This window comes from Zootoca vivipara, chromosome Z1 (assembly GCF_965207765.1).
Source record: "Zootoca vivipara chromosome Z1, rZooViv2.hap1.1, whole genome shotgun sequence".
Taxonomy (NCBI): domain Eukaryota; kingdom Metazoa; phylum Chordata; class Lepidosauria; order Squamata; family Lacertidae; genus Zootoca; species Zootoca vivipara.
In genome coordinates, this window is record NC_142583.1 from 20940833 (window position 1) to 20958563 (window position 17731).

The 17731-nt window shown below is 42.8% G+C and overlaps 1 protein-coding gene across 3 annotated transcripts in view; it reads right to left on the reverse strand.

The window, feature by feature from the left end:
• Positions 1-17731, reverse strand: part of CRACD (capping protein inhibiting regulator of actin dynamics) — a 119488-nt gene that overhangs the window by 83344 nt on the left and 18413 nt on the right. For all 3 annotated transcript variants that reach the window (XM_088660932.1, XM_088660930.1, XM_088660929.1), the window contains exon 2: positions 820-921. The gene's annotated coding sequence lies outside the window, so the exon portion shown is untranslated. The remainder of the gene's footprint in view (positions 1-819; positions 922-17731) is intronic.

The window sequence follows — 17731 nt, forward strand, 5'->3', positions numbered from 1 at the left end:
AGCGCAAGGAAACGCCATTTACCTTCCCACCGGAGTGGTACCTATTTATCTACTTGCACTTTTTGGCGTGCTTTCGAACTGCTAGGTTGGCAGGAGCTGGGACCGAGCAACGGGAGCTCACCCCGCCGTGGGGATTTGAACCGCCAACCTTCTGATCGGCAAGCCCAAGAGGCTTAGTGGTTTAGACAACAGCGCTACCCGCGTCCCATAGAGTACCTAAAGGTAAGGGGACCCCTGACCATTAGGTCCAGTTGTGGACAACTCTGGGGTTGTGGCGTTCATCTCGCGTTATTGGCCAAGGGAGCCGGCGTACAGCTTCCAGGTCATGTGGCCAGCATGACAAAGCCACTTCTGGCGAACCAGAGCAGCACACGGAAACGCCGTTTACCTTCCTGCTGGAGCGGTACTTATTTATCTACTTGCACTTTGACGTGCTTTCGAACTGCTAGGTTGGCAGGAGCTGGGACTGAGCAAAGGGAGCTCACCCCGTCGCAGGGATTTGAACCGCCGACCTTCTGATCGGCAAGCCCTAGGCTCTGTGGTTTAACCCACAGCGCCACCCGCGTCCCTACTTGGAGTTAAACAAGTAGCATTGCCTTTTTGTTTATCATTGCCTGCAGCCAGCTTTGTAGTGTCTGTAGCTACAGCTTTCACTGCTCTCCACGACAAGGTTTGAGCACTTTTTGGTAAATATACACAAAGTGCATGTTTAATGGATTCTTCATATAGCACTGTCAGGAGGTACCCAAACCTACATTCATAGAATAATTAATAATAGCTTAGCTGTCAAAATATCTTTATTTACAATGTATTCCTTACCTTCACAAAGTTTAATCTTCTTATATACGGGTCCACTCAGGCTTTTCCAAAGTATCAAAACTTTGCACGGATCGGTATGCCAATTAATGCTCTTCTTTCCAGCTGTTTAGGAGAAAAAAGTGATAGTGTTTTAGTTTAGGGAAGACAGTTCTCTAAATTTATAGAGCAGAATTAAGTTTCATTCAGGTTCAGTAAGGTTTTCTCCCAGGTAAGCAGGGACAGAATTGCAGCCTTCTTGGCTTTAGTATTTTTGAACTGTTTTAAATTGAAATATTTTGAATATTGTATATTGAATATTGAAATATTTTGAATATTGTATTGTTTATTGCTTTGAGTCCTCGTGGTAAAGCTGTGTACATACTATTATATATATATTTACATTGCTAATGTTAAAACACAATCCACAGGTCATCTCATCATCTAACATGATCAAACAAGCCATGGCTTGTTTCTCCAAAGCTTGTCTTGTCTGCCATAATGCCAAACCACAGTGACAAACCAACCAGAAAACAAACTCTGGTTAATTTGCTGGACTAGGTTCAGGTGTTCTAACAAACCACAGTTTAACTAATCAAACCATAGTTTAGCATAGTGTGTGAACCAGGTCAATGGAGATTTAATTCAACAAAATACAGTCTTGCTAAACGGATCGTGGCCTCCCCAAAGAATTCTGAGAATTATAGTTTGGTGAGAGTATTTAAGAATTTCACTACAAATTCCTAGACTTCTCATAGGAACACAGGAAGCTGCCTCATTCTGAGTCGAGACGATTGGTCCACTAGGTTAACATTCTTTACATTGACCAGAGGTAGCTCTCTTTAGGTTTCATACAGGGGACATTTCCAGTCCTACCTAGAGATGCCAGAGACTGGACCTTCTGCATGCAAAGAAGTGCTCTACCTCTGAGCTGCAATCCTTCTGCAAACTTCAATGAACTAAGCTGCCAGGGGACTATTGTTTTAACTACTGGAGTACCGGTACATTGCATAAATATGCCTGAAGTGTTGCCTTCTATATGACACACAGACAGCAGCAATAGTTTTTAGTATAAATAAAACAGCCACTAAATGTGAAGGCTGAAAACTCAAACCTCCGCCTACTATGTTGGGACAATGTCCCCGTTTCCCAGCGTCTCTTTCCCTGACACCGATTGCAATAGCGCTATTCTAACTTTACTGGCAGAGGTGTCAAGAGTACAGCACTCTGGCAACAAAGAACCTGTTGTAACTGAGAGACAACAATTCAATTATTTCTCATGCTTCCCTCTAGAGGTAGTGACCCTTTTTGGAGCCTGTCATCACAAGGCTATCACGTTTCTTTCTATTCTTTTCATCCTGAAGCTTAAACGACTTCTAGTTAGCCAGTTGCCAACCAAAGACAATGCAAGACACTGGAGCCTCATCCAATTCTGGGTTGTTGGGAGTTACTCTAAAAATCATTAGGCTATTTCTACATGACTTGGGGCCAAGTACAAGATACATGAGTTACATGTCTACATAGTTTTTAGGACTATTTAAGCCATGCCTCTTTCTTCACAAAAACCAGTCACCAAGTCCCCCCGATCTGCATCAGGACTGCAGTACCAGGGTGAGGAGGGGGGGAGGCTTTCAACCCTTCCCTCTGTGCTCTTTTCCCACCCAAAATGGTCCCTGAAGGCAGCTGCAGTAAATAGCAACTTGTGAAAGATGTTCAGCAGCGAAGCAACACAAGAGAAAACTTAACCCACCATGCTGTGTTTCCCTTTCAGATTGTGCCCCTCACCAACTGCTTTGCCTTTGGAACATGACATGCCCAGTCCCCAAGCAGATTATTTAAATTCCCCGCCCACGTAAAATTGGTCCAAGACACCTTGCAAATATCTGAAAATGAAGCTGGTTGGCCACTGTGAGAACATGATGCTGACCTAGATAGACCTTTGGCCTGAAGCAGCAGGTCTTTTCCTATCTTCTAAGGAGGCCATGAAGTACACCTCAACACAGTAAAAGCACCTGTCAAAAAAAGTTGGAGAACTTGTCCAGAATATCCCAATTACTAGAAGAGCCCGAAAGGGAAACATGTCCCTTAGCTCAACAGTTAAGACTCAGGACATTAGTTTTACCTCATAAAAAGGTTTAAAAAAATGTACAGGGGAGGAAAATGTTGGGCCATGGAAGTTCTGTTGCCACTTCACACACTTGAATTAACATGGTGCTGGGAGGGAATTCCCTATAGCATGCCAGGAAAGTGCTTCGTCTGGACAACGCAAGCTTTATTTATTAAAGTGTGCTATATGGTATACAGGAGTAGCTAAAAGGATCCCTTGATGTTTCATAAGCCTGAACTGCCTCTGTAGTTAGAGAAAGTGGGGATCTTGTAAATTCATCACTCCTGACTAGCGCCAGTGAGGCTTCTTTCCTTAACGGGTAAGAAACAAAAGCTCTTCACACATTTAATTGTTTCTGCTTCCTCCTGCGGTGAAAAGTGGTCCACCGACATGTGGTTATCACATCAGCAAAAAGAACTCAAATGTTCCTTTAGGAAGCAAGGCCTAACTTTTGAAATGAACTGTAAGAAATAATGCAACACTGCAATACATACTCCCAGGAGGGTAAAAACTAAGTGGGCCAATATATAGGGTATATAGAGGTCTCACGATTAGCTATTACTAGTTCAGGAGCCAAAGAAGCATGCAACTAGGGGCCCTTGCAAGGGCCCCCCGACACCAAGCTTTATTGTTAAATAAATAAATCTCTAGTCCCGCTAGAATGAAAGTTATGAAGCTAAATGTGCAGGTATCCTTCTGTACTATTTCTGTGAGATTAGCCAGTCTGGCTGCTCCCACCTTGAAGTGCTTTTAGCCAATGAGTGAAATCAGGACTGTGAATGATGAGTGGGGTTGTTTGGACATGAGGTGCAAGGAATCCCTGGGATCTTGAAGAGCTGCTATTTTCCTCTCCCCTTTAGTGCACTCTTATTGCTTCTGCCTTATTTTCTAGTCCTTGGATTCTCAAGGACCCACTTAGATTGCCCTTTCTTTCTACAAAGCAACCAGGATGCATCATTCCTATGATTGGTTTGCCTGAGATCAAGTTCAACTCCCCAGAAGTTGTTTTCTGTAAATATTACCACACAGTAAGTGTGAGTGGAGGTTAAAAAAAATCCCCCCTCCAAAAAAATGAAAAGTACAAAATGTCAAAACTTTGCAAAGAGGCTTAGGAATGTCTCCTGAAATACAGGTACACATTAAGAATCGATATATATATAAAATGTAAAATGTTCCCGTTCGTACACTGCCAGCTACCTCCGAAACCGCTTGACCGATTGCGTTGAAATTTTGACACAACATTGCATTCCAATATGTGAGTGCTTATATAAACTTAAGAGTATATAGATGTCACACCTGTGACAGGTAAACACCTGATTTTCTGTAAAATTGCACCCTCTATTGGACGTCAAAGGAACGTCCTTTGTGTAAGAATGGCGCCATCTGTTGGCCATCTACAGAACAGATCCTATACAACATCTATCCTCCCAGGACGCCATGGGGGAACCTGGGGGGGGGGGGAGAGAATCGGAATATAGAGCTTGGGACCTTCTGTGATGATAAACGAACCAAGAAGTCACTAATTCGTATCACAGCTCACCGCTTCCATGTTTGACTCACCCTTCAGCACCGCCTACACCCCCAGCCCCTCCTCCTAGTTCCAGATAGCCTACAAGACTCTCACTCAGGCAAGTGAATTAACCCCGTGAGGAAAGCGAATAGGATAAATGAGCAAAGCTTAACAAAAACCAATAGAGCCCAGACCTAAATACGTAGTGTGAATGCAACTTCATTGAAATGAATAGGGCTTACTTCCTCTAGCATTTAGGAAAGAGGTATGCTACCTCCCTTCGCCAAATTGTGTTGCTGTGAGGTTGCACATGTACACCAAGCCTAAACTTGATCAACATCTCTAAAATTACCTGAACAGAGTGGTGAATCAAGGGAACTTTACTCAATATGGAAAAGAGGTATTTGCAGCATATCCACTAGTTTTGTTTTATAAGTTTTCATTTTATAAGAGAGTGGGAGGGAACAGGGTAGAGGCAATGTTACAATTGGCACACACAGGCTTTTTTATTTTACAAAAACAAAAATTAAAAATTAAAAGGTGTATAAAGGTAAAGGTAAAGGGGCCCCTGACCATCAGGTCCAGTCGTGTCCAACTCTGGGGTTGCGGCGCTCATCTCGCTCTATAGGCCGAGGGAGCCGGCGTTTGTCCGCAGACAGCTTCCGGGTCATGTGGCCAGCATGACAAAGCTGCTTCTGGCGAACCAGAGCAGTGCACGGAAACGCCGTTTACCTCCCCACCAGAGCGGTCCCTAATTATCTACTTGCACTTTGATGTGCTTTCGAACTGCTAGGTGGGCAGGAGCTGGGACCGAGCAACAGGAGCTCACCCCGTTGCAGGGATTCAAACCGCCGACCTTCTGATCAGCAAGCCCTAGGCTCTGTGGTTTAACCCACAGCGCCACCTGGGTCCCTGCAAAGGTATACTTAATCACTATTAATATTATCTCACTTTCTTCTGTCTCATTACTGCCCAAGTACTCCAAATGACTGGAAACAGGTAAAACAGATATGAGGGTATGCACCACAAACAATCATTGATTTATCTTATAACCTTCAACTCATTTAAAAAACACCAACTGTTTCCAGTCATAGGTGACAACATCTGACTCGGCCACTTGCCTGGTAGAGGCCGAGATGAAGCACAGCTTCTCACGTTGACATTCCAGCATTCCATATCAGCAGCGAATAATTTGTAACATTTCTATACTACCAGTTCGTAAATCAGTTTGGCAAAGGAGTTCTGTGGGCCTTATGAAGTAGTAATTCAACATAAATAATTAAAGACAGCCAGGCAAATGGCCTATTCTTTCCTTTTATAACCAGAGGAGTATGACAGAAATACTCTCCCCACTGAGTAATTGGAAGAAAAACCTTTTGATAGGTAGTGCTCTAGACCACTGGTCCGTGGCACGCACACATTCACCCTTGTGTTATAGCAGATGGAAGATGCTTTGCAGCATACTCCTAATTTCAGTCTTGTCAGCCCATGATCCATTACAGCACAGAGTTGCTAAAGTCTTCCTGTGTTGTGGAGCCTCTCTCTCTCTCTCTCTCTCTCTCTCTCTCTCTCTCTCTCTCTCTCTCTCTCTCTCTCTCTCCAGAGAGCAAACTGTGTAGCACAGTAATTAAACATGCTGTTTGCCTGATCTGACCTTCACAAAGTATTGCAATAAAGTCACTCATCCAGGGATAATAATTTGATTAAGCCAATGGAGTAACGGATTCATCACTACCATTGGCAGAAAGGTGAATGAGTTTAAGATCACATAGTTGGGCTTACGTTCAGAACAGTTCTGCAAAGTTTTCTGATCAATTGTTGATGGAGGTTGCTCTGCAGTAATGCTACATACTTATCCTAAAATAGTTGTTGCATTTTATTTACACACACACACACACACACACACACACACACACACAGAGAGAGAGAGAGAGAGAGAGAGAGAGAGAGAGAGAGAGAGAGAGAGAGAGCTCTATCCTACAGATTAAAGAATCGGTTTTCTTTCAGTATATAGATAAATCAGAAGTGTGGAACAAAGTTTAAACAGGGTCAGGGAAAAATCCAGAGAGTTTCTTAGACTCACAGAAGAAGCTTCCACTTGGCCAGAGTAGGTAATTTTTGATATTTTTTCTTTGACCATTGCAAGCAAACTTCATACAAGATAAAACACTGCTTTGTAACCTTCCCTTAATTTCCAAAGAAGTTTGCCATGTGATAAAGATGACAGCTATTTAAGAAAACCAACTCTAACCCCACACCCCAAGCTTCATTAGTTCTTTGGCCAGTGAATGGGGATGGTAACACGAGGAGGAAAAGATTGTAATACGGAGACATCTAGAGAAGGAATTCTCCAACCCTCGTTTTTCTACATGGATATCACTACTGTGGAGGAAAAGGCCTAATGGACACATCTATGCAGTACTCATGAGTTGAAACAAAGGTAAAACTTATTATGAAGTATGATCCAACCACTGTTAAGCATCTTTTCATTTCCAAGGAGAGAGATTTCAAGTGCGCACTTACTGCTTAACTTGGCTAGATCATTCCTCTTGCGTGTTTTGTCATCCACAGTCTATGTGTGTTGACTCAACAGGCGCTGAGGTCAGTGGTAACTATGAAAGCTTGTATTGTACGTAAACAGAAGTTGGGCAGGACTTCAAAATGACTGATGGATTGCAACTGGCAAGCTGGTTACACCACCTTGATAGATGCTTCTGTTTGCCTGGCACCAACACACCAAAGATGTTAGTATGTTCCCAGGCTTTTAAATATATGAATGAATGTTTCACATGCTATTTATATGTTGTATTTTTATTTTATCTTTTTTTTGTAAACTACCCTTGAAGGGCTACTTTCAGGCACTATAGATAATAAAATCCACACCACTTTGAAAACCTTGGGAGGTATCCTAGGTACCTTACCCTATAATTCAACTGGGAGAAAAACCCAAAAAATTAACATTCAGCCTTTTTGCTATTCAGGTTTGTGTCTTTCTTGACCCAATACATCTGGATGCAGATAAAGCCAAGCAGATGATAAACATCTCTGCCATCCGTAGGTTTTCAATTTGCATATTCGTTTTCCTCAGGAACCACCAGTTATTCCAAAGAGAGGGAGGGAGGGAGGGAGGGAGGGAGGGAAAGTAAAAGGCCATTGAATATTTTTTACAGCCTTGTAAAGCAAGCAATTTTTCATTTTAATTATACGAGGAACTCATTAACGCTGTCTACGGCTCAGATGATTTAGTGGGTATACCCTGGGTGTCTTTCCACATGGTCTGAAATCTAAATGTTAACTGGAGAAATATTTATTTCTAGACAATTGCTATTTGACAACTCCTGGCCTGCTAAAATCAATATGTCTGGTATTAAAAACAACGCTTACTGGGGTGTTTTCAGGCACAAGCATTAAAAGTTGTTATATAAAATGGATGCAGCCCCACCAAAAATGTTCAAGCAACAGATTGGGAGAGGTTGGCGAGTTTAGGAGCTGTTTGGGCATAATGTAAGTTGAATAGTAGTGGCAGTATGGTTGTTGCACGTCAAGGCCCCGCACCACTTCCTTTGATGAATAAAACACATGAATAAAACACGTAGACACAAGTATTTTAGGTTAATGGGCTAATAAAGGCCACAACTTTACTGGTTACAGAATGTGAGTGGTATTGGCTTTAGGCATTGGACCCGAACCGACTATACCCGACTTCTGCCCGTCATGCAGGAAGTCTAACAAGGGTTAGCCATCAGTAGGGGGAGCCCTGTTGATGTACATCAACTCGGAGCTCCCCCCCCCCCGGGTCACTGGACAGGTTGTGCCATGGCCCTAGCCTCCACCCGGGCTTCGGACAGGAACCACAACCCACAGATTCCTTTAACGGAATACCCTTAAAGAGGAGGGGTAGGTGATGGCCACAACCTCCCCTCCCATAAACCAAGTTTTTCCAATGTGTAACCGCCAAAGCTTACAAAGATGTGATGATTTGCTACAAGTGGCTGGTGCCAATCTGCCAAGTGGAAAAATTCTTACCAGGCCCCTTCAACAGGCGACCAACCGAAGTCCATAGCAAGGCCGAGGTGATGAACGCAATAAGAAAGGATGGGAGATCCGTGGAAGTCGGGAGCAGAAGGAAGAGCTCGTGGCCGCTTAAATGCGTCAAATCACACACACAGCTAGCCGGATTGGCTGGCGGTCGTGATGCGGGCCGGGAGTCCCCTATGACATGGGGGACATGCTGAGGGTGGGAAAGTGTGGGGCCTACACGCAACCCGCCCCTCTCTGAAGAGGAGCAGCTCTGTCATTCAATTTTTATAAAATGACAGTACCTCTGCTGAGCTACTATTGTTGAAGTCAACATCCACTCTGGTGGATCATTGGTAGAGTTTGTTAACTGGCTTTAAAGTAGCTGTGATTGTGTATACAAACAGGATGAGAAAACAGAATATTCCACACAGAAAGAATATTAATTGAAGAAAACAAGGCTCATTTCTTGAAAATAATTGCGGCTTTTATGCCATGCCCTTTTCAACACCCTGCAGCAGGATTCCATCCAGTGTGGTTATGCACTTTCTGCCTACCATTGTGTATTTTTATATAGGTACATGCAGTCTTTTGGCAGGAAAAAACCGAGCCAACCAAGGAATGCCTGAAGCACAAAGAACAGCCCTATGCAGATGATCAACATCTGGGTACAACACATAGGAGGATTGAGAGCATACCGGTAACTTGCTTACCAGGAAGCAAGCCCCATTTTGCTCAAGTGTTTTTACTTCTGGGTAACGTTTAGTATTGGGAACTGCAAAAATACTTTTTATGACCAGAGAAAACCTAACCTGAAAAATAAACAATACACCAAGACGGAAAAGCTAACTGAAATTAAATAGGAAGCTCATCAGATGAAGAAATTTTCCATTGTAATCTAACTCTAGCCCACACCACGTAACCTAGATTTCGACTGACTATTCCCACCCCAATAAGTGCAGTATTTAGAATATGATTAAAAGAGTAACTGAGCAAGAGAAAGTAAACATGACATTTTGGTGCCTGGCATCTACCAGGTAGAAGTGATTTTTTAATATTAAAGTGAATTCCCCTGAGCAGATGAAATAAATTATTGCATTCTGCATACATTTCTTTATCTATCACTGCTACTGTTTGCATAAAGAACCGACAGTGTGCTAAGCACCACTGGTTTTTATGGATCAAAATTAAGTGCTTCCAGCATCTCATACAGTTGCATAAAGAATAAAGGTATCTTTAGTGCACTCTGGTTACAACACATAATTTCGTTTTGGACAGCACACTATTGATTTTCATTTTTATGCAATGAACCTCTATTTGAAGGCTACCAAATTTATCAACAATTGATCTGCAACACAACAGAAATAGAATCATCACTGCCTTGGAGAGTGGCAGCCTGGATCATTATCCAGTACACAATTTGTCTGATAAAACCCATTTGTTGCCGTTTGAGACACAGGTGGATAACCTGTGGCTTGTACGTAGCCCTTAGCTATTCTAGGTGTGGCCTACCCAGCCCTGAAATGTCCTACTCACCTTTGCCCACTGCCCAGCTGAGCAGCACAGAGACAGCCATTTTGAATGCAACAACAACAGCTTTACTATTTGTACCCTGCCTGTCTGACTGGGTTGCCCCAGCCACTCTGGGTGGCTTCCAATAGAATATAGAAACACTTTCCATCTGTGTTCCAGATCACAAGTAATTATTTCTCAGGAGCAGCTATGTAACTGACTATTTCAAAGTATAAAAAGTATCCCAACAAGCTTTTTAAAAAATGTGCTGGTTCTTGCAATTTTATCTCAAATGCATCCAATACTGGGTACTGAAAACTTGCAATGAATTTTCCACTATTCTTGAAATCACTTTGGTCCACCCATGAAATCCTGAAATGGTGCTTGTCAATTCCAAATGTCGCAGTGCAGAGCAGTCAAGGAAGACAGTTTAATAACATACAGCAAAAAGTAAAACCTACCCCTTTTGATGAGCAGGTCCTCAACATTTATATTTTTCAGACCATCACAACAGGGAAGGGGTGAGGAAACAATTATTGAAATGATTAAGGGTGTTCCTGTTTTCCTGAAAAAAAATCTTCATTTTTTGTTGCTGCAGTCATCTCATTCTGTTGAATCTTAATAGTCATTCAAAAAATAATAATCCTGGCAACATCAAATTTTGTCCCTTCTCAATGGGGCATTAATTTATGCAGCCAGTTGATTTTGGGCATGTCTTCCCTCAAGTGAAACTAGAACTGGGACACCCAGATGGGAATTCCACTGTCAGTTGCACATGCCTACAGCAAAAATTGTTGTTGTTACGTTCTGATCTCAGAGGAACTCCAGTGAAAACGTTGCCGAATGTTTTGTTTATTGCTTACTACCCTAAAGAGAGGACCAATAGTCTAGGGCAGAGCTATCCATTAGATGTAGCTCTGATTCTTTTTTGCATGTGTGTGTGTGTGTGTGTAGAATTGATATTCTGGCAGGAAAACATTCTCAAGTGACATTTAAAAACCCAATATTGTTTGCGTGTGTACATGCATGGTACAAAATGGCCATTGCTATCTTGATCCACAAGCTCAGAAAAAACTGGCAGAGCAGAGCTAAAGGCTATGAGAGAAAAAATGGAGTGTCTAACCTCAAGTTTCCCTTGTAACTGTAATGCAAAGCCAGATGTAACTTTCTCTGCTTATTGATGAGCAGGTAACAATAAACAGTGTTACTAAGGAACTAGTGAGGAGTACCCAGTGCTGCCGGGGAATTTGTAGAAACCAAAAATATACTGTGTTCTTTAAATGGATAGTGCAATTTGCGAGTCTGGACTTTTCACGCCCCAAACTGGGCAAAGCAATGCCAAAGTAACCTTTTGGTCCACCATGTTGATTCAAACTTGCACCTGCCACACAAACTTTGCCAGAGACCTCCATCCCACCTCAGGAACCATCATGCTGAGTTTGACAACAATATCTCAAGAGGCAGCAAAACTTATACCAGAAAAAAGACAAAGTAATACCAAAGTGTTTTTTGGGTGCACCATCTGGATTCAAAAAAGCAACCGACATCCAAGGAGTGGCAGAGTCTGCCGCCCTTGCCTTTGGAGCACTCATGCCAACTCCTATAATGCAGGAACCTTTTGTCCAATGTGGGGCTCAAACACATAACCCTAGATTAAGAGTCTCATGCTCTAGAGGCAGCCAAACAGATGTAGGGACAAAACCCTTTCTAACATATATGACTGAGTACAACAGGTTTTCTCTCCTTTCGCTTCCCGCTTAAGGTGTGCTTAAAGATATAGACTGATCCTTACAGCAGGTGCACTGCTCAATTGCTTCCTCCTCTGCTGATTCTCCATCACAAGGTTCCCTCTATCGTTTTCAAGGTTTTTATTCCTCTCTACGCTCCAAAACCCAAAGCAATGGTCTGTGGAAGACTCAGCAGAATTGGCAGGGATTAAACACTCCTTTTCTCCTGCCAACCAGACCACCTGTGTGTTTCCTACTTCATGTTAACTTTTTTTCTTTTCTTTTAGTAGATTTGGGAACACATGGTTGCTAAGATAACATTTCAACCTGTCACACAAAGATTTAAACTAATTTAGGGCTATTGACTTCAATACAATGACGTACTTCAGTCTGTGGATTGCAGATTAGGTTGTAAGAGAGAGATCTCTCTTCTTGCAGCCTAAAGGTTGCTGCTTTTTTTTTTAAGATTCATGAGTATTCTGTGCTCTTGCTAAGACCACACAACTATTTTATATGCTTCACCCATGCTTGGGAGTAAGGTGTTCTGCATGAGTTTCCCATGAGAACTTGGTGTTAAAATGGGATCCACTATGAACATTACTACAGCTGTGCATAAAGATTTATTTATTAAATTCAAACCAGGTGAATTATAAACAAAAAATCCATTTTCCTAGAACACCCAGTGACTACAACTGTTACCTATGAATCACTATTTGCAAGTTATCAGATTGTACCTGCCAGCACTTGCCAAATACCTTTCCTGACAGCAGAAATCAAGACTGTGTCATAAGAAAAAAATTCATTACAAGATGAGGTGCCAATCCTCTGGGTTCATTGTGGGGGTGGCGGTTTAATAAAGGCTAGTTCTGTTCTTGGATGCTCCAAACATTGAGGAAATGGTGATGAAGGGAGAAAAGACTGGGGCAGCAAATCCATTTTTGGGGCAGGCCATTTCTACTGGACCTTAGACAGGCTTTGCATGTGCTATGCTGCTGCCATGCCTTTGCTGCTGTGGATATGGCACCACTATAAATCAGCTTTAATGTACCGTAAATATCGGGTTTAAATGTAATTTTGATATGTGTTTTGATATTCCTGTTGCACGCTGCCCTGGCGTATATTTCTTAAATGGAGGGCAGTATATAAATAAGCTAAATAGCAGCAATTAATGTAAAGCGCATAAAAATAACGTGGTATTGAGTAGAGTTCTGCTTCCCAGGAATCTCAGCTTTCACTTGTTAAAGGACAAGTTCAGGCATAGGCAACCTTTGGCCCTCCAGATGTTTTGGACTACAATTCCCATCATCCCTGACCACTGGTCTTGTTAGCTAGGGATCATGGGAGTTGTAGGCCAAAACATCTGGAGGGCCGAAGGTTGCCTATGCCTGGAGAAATTTCTAGTCCTCAGGGTTCCTACATGACATAGCTATTGTTTTCCCCACATTACCCCAACATACGAGATCTGAATCAGGAATTCAGAGTTTGTTTGATTCAGCTACATACTCTGACCAATGCACTTTTGTTCTGTGAAGCTTGTGTGATTTCAATGTGTGTGTGTATATTTTCTCCCACATAATTCTGAATTTAGAAAATTATAATGGTGGCTTCTTACAGAGTAAAAAAACACCCTTTCAGCTAATAATAGTACAGATCAAACTTAGATGCAAGATGATGCACATGAAAGAGTGCCAACCAAAAATTGCATCTTTGCTTAGGTCTTTTCGAAGTTCATTTCGGATGACAGAATTGCAGTATGTTATTGAAGTGTATGTCCTTCCTTAAATGATTTTTTTAAACAAAAAGCCATGCAGTGAAGACTTCAGTAAATGTTTGCAACTAGCAAGAGACAAGAAGGAAGCATTCGTTTCCCTCTCTCCCATGAGACTGGGTGAAAACCCTAACAATGGAGTGGTACCCATGTGCTGAGTCAGGCAGTTAGCTTCTGCTTGGAATCACATACAGACCAACAGCATCTCTTTCATCCCTTGTGGAATGATGCAAATGGCTAAATGAACCAGTGCACCTTCACTGCCACATCTGAGTGGCTTGTATGAAGACAGTTAAGAGGCTAGGAAAACTTAAAGTTAAATGTTTGACTGAGTTTATTTTGTACAACTGGAACAAAGCTAATTAATAAATGACACGTTAAAGAATCACTTATGTTTTAAACACAATAAAACTTCATCTCTGTTTTTGCCAACAAGAGGTCCGTCTGTATTTTTCCAGCGAGGTACCAGGACTCACAGCCGTGGTGACTCAAGAGAGGGCAAAACTCACCTCAGGCAGGGAGGTGGTGGTTTGTGTCCTGAAGTTACACGGAGGAGGCTTAGAAGGGTAACCGGAGGTGCCAAGAAGTTGCCAGAGTGCAAAGGGCAAACTTTTACAGTGGGGAATCCAACTGAGGGAGACCCTTTACTGTAGGCAAGAGGTTATTCCATCGGACAGCCTAGAGTTTCCTAAGGTACCAGGCCACGCAAGCTGGAAGGCTCTCCTTACTTAGAAACACATTAGTAAAAGGGGTTTATTTTTGAGGCGGCAGGACCAGAGGGTGGGTGTTTTCCCCTCTGGATTCCTGTGTCGCAGTGATAGTAAGGCAGAGTGGGACCAGGGTCGTCACATGATGGAATGTACAAAAATGCCTCAGGGTAGCACATGAAAATGAGAGCTCACACCTTCCTTTGTGGGCGCCCTTTGTGGGACCGCGCGCAGCACCTCTGGCTACGTGCGACTCACCAGCTGGTTGCCTCCCTGTGCTAGTTATTGGGGGTTCCCACCAAACCCCAGTTAGCCTATCAGAACCTTTGGAAAGCATGGCCGGTTGCATAAATAAGAGGCGGAGCCGGCAGCAAATCAGGGTAGCACATGAAAATGCTGATGAAGATCGGTTGAAGGGAAATGACTAGGGATATATTGTAGCAGGTTTTTTTTCCCCTATGAAGGACTAAATGGGTTTTCTTGCCCCCCAAGAAAACAAAACAAGGCTGCAGGCGCATATTTTCTTGGGAGGAAACCCAAATGAACTCAGTACTTCTGAGTAGGCCTGCACAGGATCATGGAAATCTAAAAGTTTGGAACAGATTTGGAGAAGTATTGTGGCCAGGCTTAAGTCTTCTCAAAATGCAGGCAACTCCAGGAAATACATAAATGATAAATGCTGTACCTACAAAGTCTATGTACACATGAGCAGCTTGAATTGCACTGAGGTACCGGTAATTACTCCCCCCTCCCCACCAAATGTCCCACCTGCCTTCACTGAAGTTGCAGTGGATAATTGAATTAAACTGCCAGTCCACTGTGCAGTGGTGAAAAACTCAACAGATATTGAGGTGGGAAAAGTTGCAGCAAAGGGCAGTCAAAGTGATCAAGGTGTTGTAACACTTCCCCTAGGAGAAAAAGGCTAAAACGCATTTGACGTTTTCATTTGGTATGAGGACATGAGTAAGTTAAGGGCATGAACAAGGTTATAAAATTATGCACCTTACACAAAGAACTTGTTTCACATAATACCAACCACTCTGGACACCCAGTGAAGTTAAGGGCCTGTGGATTTAGGACAGAAAACACTTCTTCACACAACACATAACTAATTTACAAAATTTAATTTATGTTGTTGTTGTTTAGTCGTTTCCGACTCTTCGTGACCCCATAGTAAAAGTAAAGGGACTCCTGACCTTTAGGTTCAGTCGTGACCGACTCTGGGGTTGCGGCGCTCATCTCGCTCTATTGGCCGAGGGAGCCGGCATACAGCTTCCAGGTCATGTGGCCAGCATGAGAAAGCCGCTTCTGGAGAACCAGAGCAGCACACGGAAATGCCATTTACCTTCCTGCTGTAGCGGTACCTATTTATCCACTTGCACTTTGATGTGCTTTCCAACTGCTAGGTTGGCAGGACCTGGGACCGAGCAACGGGAGCTCACCCTGTCGCGGGGATTCGAACCGTCAACCTTCTAATTGGCAAGCCCTAGGCTCTGTGGTTTAACCCACAGCGTCACCCACATCCCTTCGTGACCCCATAGATTACTTCAAAAGAGAATTAGGACAAATTAATGGAGATAGCTAAAACCAGCACACACTTTCTGAGGCAATATACTATTCAATGCCAGTTTCTGGAGCCAATCGTGGATATTCTGTGTTCTCCTGCCTTGCACTAGCTGTCTACCAGTTTGAACTTATATTTCTGATGAGGCTAAAATGGGATAACCCACCCCCCATATATGGCACACTGAAGGGCAGGATACAAACGGGGGCAAATAAAGAGCTCTAGTCAGGAACCAGGTTTTATAGTTTTGCATAGCAAATGAAAAACAGGAAGCGTTCCCACCTCATGGCACTGTGAAATTACAGCGATCCCTTGCCCTTTATGCTCCAAAACTTCAGCTTGCAAAAACAATGTTAGGACACGACTGCATGGCAGAGCTTTGTAATATTATCGAAAAGAAAGGTCAAATAAATGCCATTGCGCAGAATGACTGGGGGTGGAGAGAGGATTTCGAAACAGGCTAGAAAAGCAAAATGGGAAGCTGAGACCGCTGTGCACACATTCAAAACACATTCTGTCTCTCAAAGAAATTTGGGCACTATAGTTTGCCCCATAGAGTGTTACAGTTAACAGCGACCTTTAACAAACTACAGGGCCCAGAATTCTTTGAATGAAAGCATGTGTTCTGAATGTGCTTTAAAGGTATCATTGTGTACACAACCTATGACAACAAATGAAGTGTTGCCCATGGGTAAGATCTTGAGGTAAAATGTGTCTCTGGCTAAATACAAATGACCCTATACGAAGTACAGTAGACATTTAGTACAGTAAACATGCCTAGAGCTCATTTCGTGATTTCTTCCTTTTGTCTCGCGATTTTTTTAGCACGGGTCCAAGAAGTTTTGCTATGACCCGTCACTTCTCCTGACAGAAAAGTGGGAATATGTTTTTTTATTTAGTTATTAAAAATATTTGCTGCCCTTCATTCAAGAATCATATGGTGGTTTACAATATGAAAACATAAAAATGCACAACATAGAAGAAGAGTTTGGATTTGATATCCCACTTTATCACTACCCAGAGGAGTCTCAAAGCGGCTAACATTCTCTCTTTCCCTTCCTCCCCCATAACAAACACTCTGTGAGGTGAGTGGGGCTGAGAGACCTCAGAGAAGTGTGACTAGCCCAAGGTCCAGCAGCTGCATGTGGAGGAGCAGGGAAGCGAACCCGGTTCACCAGATTACGCGTCTACCGCTCTAAACATAAACAATACCACCACCAGCATCCCAGTCAGGCGTGGTGAATTTTTAAACTTCCAATTTCCAAGTTGCAAAAAATGAGGAGTGTGCAGGGAATTCAAAATATATTTTGGTTTTGCAGTAACCACACCAAGACCTGTGGGTATAGATTGGTATACAAATTTAATAAATAATAATCCTGAGAACTGTAGTGTGTGAAGGGTGCTGCAAATTGTAGCTCCATTTCCCCCAAGATTCTTTGGAGCAAATAATGTGCCTTTAATGTACATGTATGGTGCTTACACAGTCCTAGACAACCGTTCCTTTCAGGTGGGAATCATGCACATACTAAAATAGTCAGCTTCTGCAATAATAGCAGATTGAAAGGTCTTACACAACAACTTCCCCCAAAAGACTGGACTTCTCCCCAAAACTGGACTTTTAGCAATAATGTGATGGCAAAATGTACTGGGAGCGTGGGGGGATAACACCTGAAACCCGCTGTTTGCTGCTGAATCGAAACAAATGGCGGTCCTTAGAAAACTCAACTGACATTTCCTCCAATTCAGCAGTAAATAGGTTCTGCTGGGGAAAGTGAAGATACAAAAGGAAAAAGCCTCTCAAACCTGGGCCTAGAAATCACACACCCCACAACAACTTGGGACCTAGAAACCTCTCACCTAGTTCCTTAGAAGACTCCCTGGAAAAGACCCTGATGTTGGGAAAGATGGAGGGCACAAGGAGAAGGGTACGACAGAGGACGAGATGGTTGGACAGTGTTCTCAAAGCTACCAACATGAGTCTGACCAAACTGTGGGAGGCAGTGGAAGACAGGAGTGCCTGGCGT